Source organism: Chenopodium album, chromosome 7, assembly GCF_948465745.1.
Source record: "Chenopodium album chromosome 7, dcCheAlbu1.1, whole genome shotgun sequence".
In the NCBI taxonomy this organism is placed as follows: Eukaryota; Viridiplantae; Streptophyta; class Magnoliopsida; order Caryophyllales; family Amaranthaceae; genus Chenopodium; species Chenopodium album.
In genome coordinates this window covers 53198120-53207215 of record NC_137840.1, presented here as the reverse complement: position 1 = coordinate 53207215, position 9096 = coordinate 53198120, and the positions used below count along the sequence as shown (strand labels likewise).

General features: G+C 38.1%; 1 pseudogene; it reads right to left on the bottom strand.

The window, feature by feature from the left end:
• Positions 1 to 8620: 8620 nt before the first annotated feature.
• On the bottom strand, positions 8621 to 8735 carry LOC145641357 (small nucleolar RNA R71; annotated as a pseudogene).
• Positions 8736 to 9096: the final 361 nt, after the last annotated feature.

Here is a 9096-nt window from a genome sequence, read left to right as displayed (position 1 = left end):
TTGGACCTCATGAACACAGTCGTGTTATGGGGTGCAAGAACGCTAAGGAAATCTGGGATTTGCTGCAGATTACTCATGAAGGAACTAATGAGGTTAAACGCTCAAAAATCGATCTACTTATGTCTAAGTATGAAAGATTTGAAATGCAGCCTAAGGAAACCATTCAAGAGATGCTAACCCGTTTTACTAACATCATAAATGAGTTGGTTTCCCTTGGTAGACATATTCCTACAGATGAGCAGGTTAGGAAGGTTTTTAGAAGTCTTCTACAAGATGAAAGGTGGAGAGCTAAGGTGACTGCCCTTCAGGAAACAAAGGACTTTACCAAGTTCAATATTGAACAACTAGCAGTTTCTCTCATGACTCATGAGCTACACCTTGGAGTCAACAATGAACCCATGAGGAACAAGGGATTGGCTCTTAAGGCTGATGAGGAGGAAGACTCAGAAAAGGACGAGGATGAGGCTGCCCTGATTGTGCATAGATTTAAAAAGATGTTCAAGAAAGGCCGAACCTCAAGGAACTTCGGGAAAAAGACCTCAAATCCAAAGCCTGACTACAGCTGCCACAAGTGTGGATCCCCAGATCACTTTATCAGAGACTGTCCCCTTTGGGAAAATGATAAAGGAAAAGGAAAGGCTAAGGAACAGGGAAGAGAAAAATTCAACAAAGCAAACTATCAGAAGTCAGACATGAGGAAGGCCATGATAGCAGCCTGGGGAGACTCAGAAAGTGAAGAAGAAGATGATGACCAGCCAGAAGAGGAGATTGTCAATCTTTATTTGATGGCCAAATCAGATGATGAAAAAGCGTACCTTGAGGAACTCCAGAAAGAGGTATTTCTTAATCCTAAACAGCTTAAAACTCTCTCTAAAGATGTCTTAATAGATATATGTCTTGAAGAAGAAGAATTCTTTAGAGATACATGTGTAAAGTTGAACAAATGTGAAAAATCTCTTAAGGTTTGCAAAGAACATGGTGCTTGGTTGGAAACAGCCTGTGCCAAGTCTCAAAGCAAATTAAGAGAGCTTGATTTTAAATACAAACACATAACTGAGATAGCTGATAGGATTAAGAATGAAAGTATTCTTTTGAATGTTGAATTAACACAATATAAGCTCATAAATTCTGATATCAGTTCTAGCAGTTCCTCAAGCGATCAGTTGCTTAAATTCAATGTTGATTTTGAAAATTTGAAAAATGAGCTTTCTACCTTAAAAACTCAAAAGGATCAACTTGAATCGGAACTGAATTCTAGAAAGGATAGAAGTATTGACCCAAAAGTCATACCTAAGTTGATAGCTGAAGCTCAAGGAAAAAGAACTGAAGGCCTTGGCTATATGACCAAGAGGAAAGGTAAGCAAAAGAAATATGTTGAGCTTCCTAGCATGAAGGTATGCACTTTTTGTGGTAAGTCTGGACATCTCTATGGACAATGTAGGATAAGAGAAGAAGCTGATAAAAGAAATGTAAAACAAGTGTGGGTCAAGAAAACTGATATTGCATCCACGTCTAAGGAACCCAACGAAACCTGGGTTTCTGATCCTAATGCTTAGTTTTCTTGCAGATCCTAGTGAGGGGGAACAACTCGTGGTATCTCGACAGCGGTTGTTCAAAGCATATGACAGGTGATAAATCAAAATTCCTCTCACTAGATGACTACCCTGAAGGAACAGTAACCTTTGGGGATAAAAAGAAGGGCGAGATCATTGGAAAAGGCAAAATTGGTAGATCAAAATCTCATTCCATTGATAATGTGTTCCTGGTCGAGGGCTTAATGCACAATTTGCTCAGTATATCACAATTCTGTGATAAAGGAAATTCTGTAAGTTTTACTTCTGACTCTTGCAACATCATGAACAACAAATCAGGAAAGGTTGTTCTAGAAGAAACTAGAAGAGGGAACACTTATACAGTTGACCTCAACTTAATCCCAAGGAACAACCTTACATGTCTGAGTGTTGTTGAAGATGATCCCCTGCTATGGCATAAACGTTTTGGACATGCTAGCTTTTCATTACTGGACAAGCTAAGGTCAAGGAACTTGGTTGTGGGACTTCCTATTATCAAGTTCCTACAGAACAAAGTTTGTGATGCATGTGTGAAAGGCAAGCATGTTCGCTCATCTTTTAAATTGAAGAAAATGGTGAGCACTACAAAGCCTTTGGAATTAATCCATATGGATTTGTGTGGTCCCATGAGAATTCAAAGCAAGAGTGGCAAGAAATATGTTTTGGTTATTGTTGATGATTATTCTAGATTCACTTGGGTTATTTTTCTTGCTAGTAAAGATGAAACTTTTAACGAGTTTGTTGCCTTTGCCAAGAAAATACAGAAAATCAGTAGTCACTCCATAGTTCATCTCATATCAGATCACGGAACTGAATTTGAGAACTCAAGATTCGATGAGTTTTGCAAGGTAAGTGGCATGAATCATAACTTCTCGGCTCTAAGGACTCCCCAACAGAATGGAGTTGTTGAAAGGAAGAATCGAACCCTTGAGGAAATGGCTAGAACGATGCTGATTGCAAGTGGATTGCCAAGGAACTTCTGGGCTGAAGCCGTGAATACAGCATGTTACATCCTTAACCGGGTAACAATCAGAAGTATCATCAACAAGACTCCCTATGAACTATTCAGGGGAAGGAAGCCAAACATATCTCATCTTAGAGCCTTTGGTTGTAAGTGTTTTGTACATAACAATGGTAAGAAAAACCTAGGGAATTTTTATGAAAGAAGTGAAGAGGCCATATTTCTAGGATATGCCTCTGATAGCAAAGCTTATAGAGTTTACAATAAAAGCTCAATGTGTGTTAAGGAAAGCGTTCATATAATCTTTGATGAAGTTAACCAGTTTGTGAGTGTGCAGGAACAAGAAGATGATAATGATTTTGAAATTGGATTGATAAGAGACAGGGATGAAGAAGAGACCCAAAAGCAAACCAAAGAAAAGCAGCCTGCTCTAGAAGAGGATCATCAAGAAAATGGAGAGGTTCCTCAACTAGATGAACAGGTGAATGAGGAACAAGCAGAAGAAGCAGAAGGAACAGATCCAGAAGCTCCTCAAATTGGAGTTCCGGCAAGGGAATTTCAACCCAGGCCATTCAAGTATCAAGGTTCCCATCCTACTGATCTCATTATCAGTGATATAGGAAAAGGAACTCAAACAAGATCACAAATGAGGAACTACTGCGCATTCCATGCATTTCTGTCCATTCTAGAACCAAGAAATCATCAAGAAGCCTTGGGAGATGCTGATTGGATAGTGGCCATACAAGAGGAACTCAATGAGTTCGAAAGGAACAAGATCTGGCACCTTGAGCCAAAGCCTAAGGGAAAGAAAGTAATTGGGCTCAAATGGGTGTTCAAGAACAAGCTTGATGAACAGGCACCATAGTAAGGAACAAGGCTAGATTGGTTGTGAAGGGCTACAACCAACAGGAAGGTATTGATTTCGATGAAACTTTTGGTCCTGTAGCTAGATTAGAAGCTATTAGAATCCTAGTGGCTTTTGCTTCTTTTATGGGTTTCAAACTCTATCAAATGGATGTGAAATGTGCTTTTCTAAATGGTTACTTAAATGATGAGGTGTTTGTTGAACAACCTCCAGGTTTCTAAAATCCAAAATTTCCAAATCATGTTTTTAAGCTTGATAAAGCTTTCTACGGGCTTAAACAAGCTCCAAGAGCCTGGTATGAAAGGCTTTCGAAGTTCCTACTGAAAAATGATTTCAAAAGAGGAAAAGTAGATAAAACTCTTTTTCTTAAATCTCGAGGAACTGACTTGTTAGTTGTACAGATCTATGTAGATGATATTATATTTGGTGCTACTAACAATGGTTTGTGCAAGTACTTTGCTGAGCTAATGGGTGGTGAATTTGAGATGAGCATGATGGGAGAATTGAATTTCTTTCTTGGACTTCAAATAAAGCAAACAGCTGAAGGAATAATGATTCACCAACAGAAGTATGTAAAGGAACTTCTGAAGAAGTACAACATGGAGAATGCCAAGACAAATCATACACCTATGGGAACAGCAACAAGAATTGATGAGGATCCACAAGGAACAAGTGTGGATCAAACCACTTACAGAGGTATGATTGGTTCATTGCTATATCTAACACCCAGTAGGCCTGACATTTCTTTTAGTGTTGGATTGTGTGCTAGATTTCAGTTTAATCCTAAAGAATCACATCTAACGGTTGTTAAGAGAATTCTGAGATACCTCAAAGGAACAAATGACCTGTGTCTGTTCTATCCTAGAAGTGATGACCTTATGCTTAGAGGATTCACAGATGCTGACTATGCAGGTGACCTAGTCAATAGGAAAAGCACCTTAGGTATGGTTCAGTTCCTTGGCTCTTGTCTAGTTTCTTGGGGTTCCAAGAAACAAAATACTGTTGCATTGTCTACTGCAGAGGCTGAGTATGTAGCAGCAGCTGCTTGTTGCTCTCAAGTCCTCTGGATTAAACAACAGTTGCGTGACTTTGGTATTAAATTTAATTGCATTACTATCTACTGTGATAACACTAGTGCAATTTGCATATCTAAAGATCCAGTCCATCATTCAAGAGTTAAGCATATTCATGTAAGGCATCATTTCCTTAAGGATAATGTTGAAAAGGGTTTGATTAAATTAGATTTCTGCCAAACTGACAATCAAATTGTAGATATATTAACAAAACCCTTGAATAGAGAAAGGCATGAGAAGATGAGAATGGAACTTGGGATGATTAAGTTATACTGAGAAAAATGCATCAAGTTCCCTCAGGTATGAAACTCAAACTGACATGCTTAATCTGTTGTATACTGTGCACAAGTGTTATATGTTTAATTACACAGTTAAGACAGGTTGTGAGCAGAAGTAATATTTACTAAGGGCATGTAAATTTGAAAGTCATAGAATATGAAAAGTCCAAAATCGGTTGCATGAGCCTTGTTGATTTATTCCGTGTATCAAGTTGTATTTGCAAGTGTTCTTTACTAAAAAAATTCAAGAGATAAAATTGTTGTGTTTATCTATTTTTCAAAATTCCAACTTCTTTTTATATAAACACAAAAATCGGATGAATGCATCTAAATTCATCAATATCTTTTGTTCAAAAAGTAGCCCACTTACATTACTCTCTTAAAACACGGTTTGCATTTCCCTAAGCAATAAATATGAGTGTCAAATCAACTAAATTCACTTCACCTACCAAACGACACCTCACTTCACCAATTTACCTCCACCATATAAGATGTCAGACTCACCAAAATTTACACCACACAAAAATTACCTTCTCTCTCATCTTTCCGATCAAAATTACTCTCCAATGTCTACCTCTCCAAAAACCCAAATTGAAGCCGAAACAAATACAAACCCTACCCAAGAAATCACCATGGAAATCATCCCGGAACCACAAAATCCTGAAGCCTCCAAGCATGAATCTCCCACTGATTCAAGCACTTCTCGCAAAAGGAAAGCTGAAGACATGCAAGAAGAAATCGAGAACATTCCGGAGATGGGTGTCAACTATCGCGACAAGCCTGCTTCCATGAAGAGGCTGGAAAAGATCAGTGACCACTTTGTGATAGGTTTGGCACTTAATTTACCTTGGTGTAGATCTGTTAAGCTTTATGAATTGCTAGATTTTTTTGAGGCTCAGAATTGGGTGAATTTGTTGAATGAATGCTTTAATCGGAGTATGTATGTTGATGCTATGAAGGATTTCTGTAAAAGCTTTAAGTATTCTAAAGGTGTAATTCGTTGTTGTGTGCTTAAGAAGGATATTGAGTTTGATGCTATGTATTTGGCTGAGTTGTTTGATGTGCCTAATACTGGTTATGATATTTATTTCAAAAATAATGTATAAGGAACCCTCTTCCTGATGCCAATATTGATGAAATAGTGGAGTATTTAGGTGGTGACCCTGAGGAAACCTACATAAACCACAATGATCTAACCCCTCTTGATAAAATCCTTTTAAAATTTGTTCAATGATATAATCCCTCGTTCTCAAAAGAGAGACAGTGCCAACAAGCTTGATTCTATCCTAATCTATTGCCTAGCCAAAAAGATCCAAATCAACTTGCCCTCTATCATGGTTCAACATCTTTCCCACTGTGTTCCAAAAGGATGGAAGGTGGGATATGGTAACCTTCTCACCTATGTCTTTGAAAGCTTTGGCATTTCCTTCGTTGATAAGGAACCCCTGCCCCTCAAAAACACCGAGTACATGCAGCCTATTTTCCTTGAAAATCATAAGATGAAGGTTGTAGATGGATGTTTTGAGGTTGTGTTGGAAGAAAAAGATAAGAGGCCAAAGGAAGTAGGTGCTATGGCTGAGGGGGAAGAGGAGAGAGCTACTGGGATATTCAGAAGGAGGAAGAGGAAAAGGTGGTTGAGGAAGTGATTGAGACAGGGGGAAGGAAGAAAAGGAAGAGCTTGAGGCTGCTGAAGAAAAAGGAGCCCTCTGTACCCATTTGCATTGATATGACTGGGGTGCAAGAGGAATTACAGAAAGTCTCAAGCTCTCCTAGTCTGGGCAAGTATGCATCTGCAGGAACAGGTTTCGCCGCTTTCAGTTCCCCATCAAAGGTTCCCAGCGAGGATGTCAAGGAGATGAAGGATATGCTCCTGAAGGTGCTGAAGGAACAAGAGGATTCAAAGCAAAACATGGAAGAACTGAAGAAGAGCATGCTCATTCTGAGCACTGATGTCAAGAAGCTGGTCTCAAGCGCTGAACAAGGGAGACAGTCCATTGTGAAGGACATAGTGTCACAAATCAGCAAGAAGCTGGAGGATCTTGCTGTTGATGATGACCAGAGCATTGCTTCTTAACCTACCTTTCTTTGCAGCCTCTTTATGTTTATGAAACTTATGTTTATTTGCTTTTGGAAACAATTTTTAATTTGGTCTGTAATATTTTGGGCACTTTTTAAAATTTCTTTTGGCAAACTTGTGAATTTGGTACATTTGGCCGATGTTTTTAATCGGTTTTGGATGATGAATGTCTATGTTTCTTTTGCCTATATTCTTTGTGAATGTTTTCTCTCTATGCATGCTTCTTGTCTTAACACTAAACCACTAGATGGTGCTGTGTTATGGTATACTATATACTTGTGTGTTAGTTTCTTATAATGCCAAAAGGGGGAAAAGGATGCAAACTATCAAGGAAACTTAGTCATTCTATGGTCTCTGTTCGAAATCTTCACAAGCTGTCTAATCTCTACAAGCAGGTATAATGTATATACAAGTTCTTTTCAAGTTTTTCAGTTTTTCCTTAAGTTATTTATTTATGCATTGGTTTTATTTTCTTAACTTAGTTTCCATTCTGCATTGTATCTTGTTTTTTCATTTTCTTTACTTTAGGAATAAAATGGATTATCTCTGTTTCCTTGTAAGTAAGTTTGGTTTGTTTGTCATCATCAAAAAGGGGGAATATTGTTGGACTTAATGATTTTGATGATGACACAACCTCACTTACTTACAAACTAATAAGTGCTTGATTGTTTAAGTGTGTACTCAGTTACAAAGACTAGGAGAATGAAGTGTCTTGTAAATATACCATGAGGAACAAGAAGGCCAGAAGCAAAGCTAGCCATAAAGAAGAGTTCCCTCACAGGAACTGGCGCTTCAGAAATGAAGACTGGAGAAGAGAAGTTCCTCCCAAGGAACAGAAGCCTCGGAGTAGAAGCTTCAGTAGAGAACATGAAGACAAAATATTTTTTTTATATTTTAGGATTTATGTAAGTATAAGATATTAATTTGCACTCGAAAAATCTGTGTGGAATTGGTCTAAAAAGATAATTTTGTGCTAGCTAAATTTTAGGGAAGTTGTTATTTTCTAAACGATTATCTTTTCAAACAAAAAGGAGGATTTTATTTTTATTCTGATTTTCTAAAAATATCTTTTGCAAATAAAATCTCCCACGTTTTCTAAAACCTTTCGGCCTACTCCTCCATGATTTTCTTCAAGTCATGGTCTTGCACATTGAGGAGTTCATGTTTCCTTAATTTCAGGAACATGATCTTCTTAGTGGGTATGAGTAGTGGCGTAATGGTATTGCTGCACAAAGAGAATTTTCCAAAGAGTTTTTTGATCTATAAATAGCCATTGATTTCTATTGGAAAAACTCACCCTTGCTCACATAATTTTTCAAGCTTCAAATCGAGTCAAGTGTCAATTCCACACAAGTTCATTAGAGTGTTCTTAATGTTCTTATACTAGAGTTTGTTTTTCTTTCGAGTTGTAATTGGGGAATGGGGAAGTTCGAGTGAACGTTTGTGTATGAGAAAGAGAAGAGAGAGAGAGAAGAGAAAGAGAAGAGAAAGAGAAGAGAGAATAGAGAAGTGAGAAGAGAGAAAGAGAAGAGAAGAGCAACAAGTTGGGTGACTTGTTTCTCAGGGTCTCAAGTTCGTAGAGGAACTTGAGTTTGAGTCTTTAGCTTGTAATAGGATCATTTGCCCTATTATAGTGAAGATTCTTTTCCCAAAATCCCAAGTGGTCGTGGTTTTTCTCCTTGTTAGGGCCAAGGAGTTTTCCACGTAAAATCTCTCTTGCATTCTTTAGTTCCTTTAGTGAATCTCTCAGTTCCTTTAGCTAACTTAATTTTAATTCCGCAAAAAGTTTGGCTAAATTCTCATACTAAAATTCAACCCCCCTTCTTGTAGTATTCATTAAACAACAAAAATCTTTATGAAGCATGGGAGAGGTACAAAGAGTATCAAAGAGAGTGCCCTCACCACGGAATTCCAACTTATCAAACAATTCAAATTTTCTATGGTGGTTTGAGTCCTCAAGGTAGGTCGAGTTTAGATGCCGGAGCCAGAGGCCCAATCATGAACAAGACGGTGGAAGAGGTTGTTGATGTGATAGATGATGTAGTGAGGAATTACATGAGCTGGCAAGAGGTTGAGGAAGAGTCAACAAACGAGTATGCCTCGGTTGATCAAGGCAATGCCATCAATAAATTGTCTACTCTAATTTCGGACTTAGGGAAGGAGGTGGCTTCTATCAAGGCTAACCTTGAAAATTCATCTTCACAAGAACAAGATATTCCCTCCCAATTTAAGGGGAGAGGTACATTCTCTTACTCTAACCCTCCTTTCGCT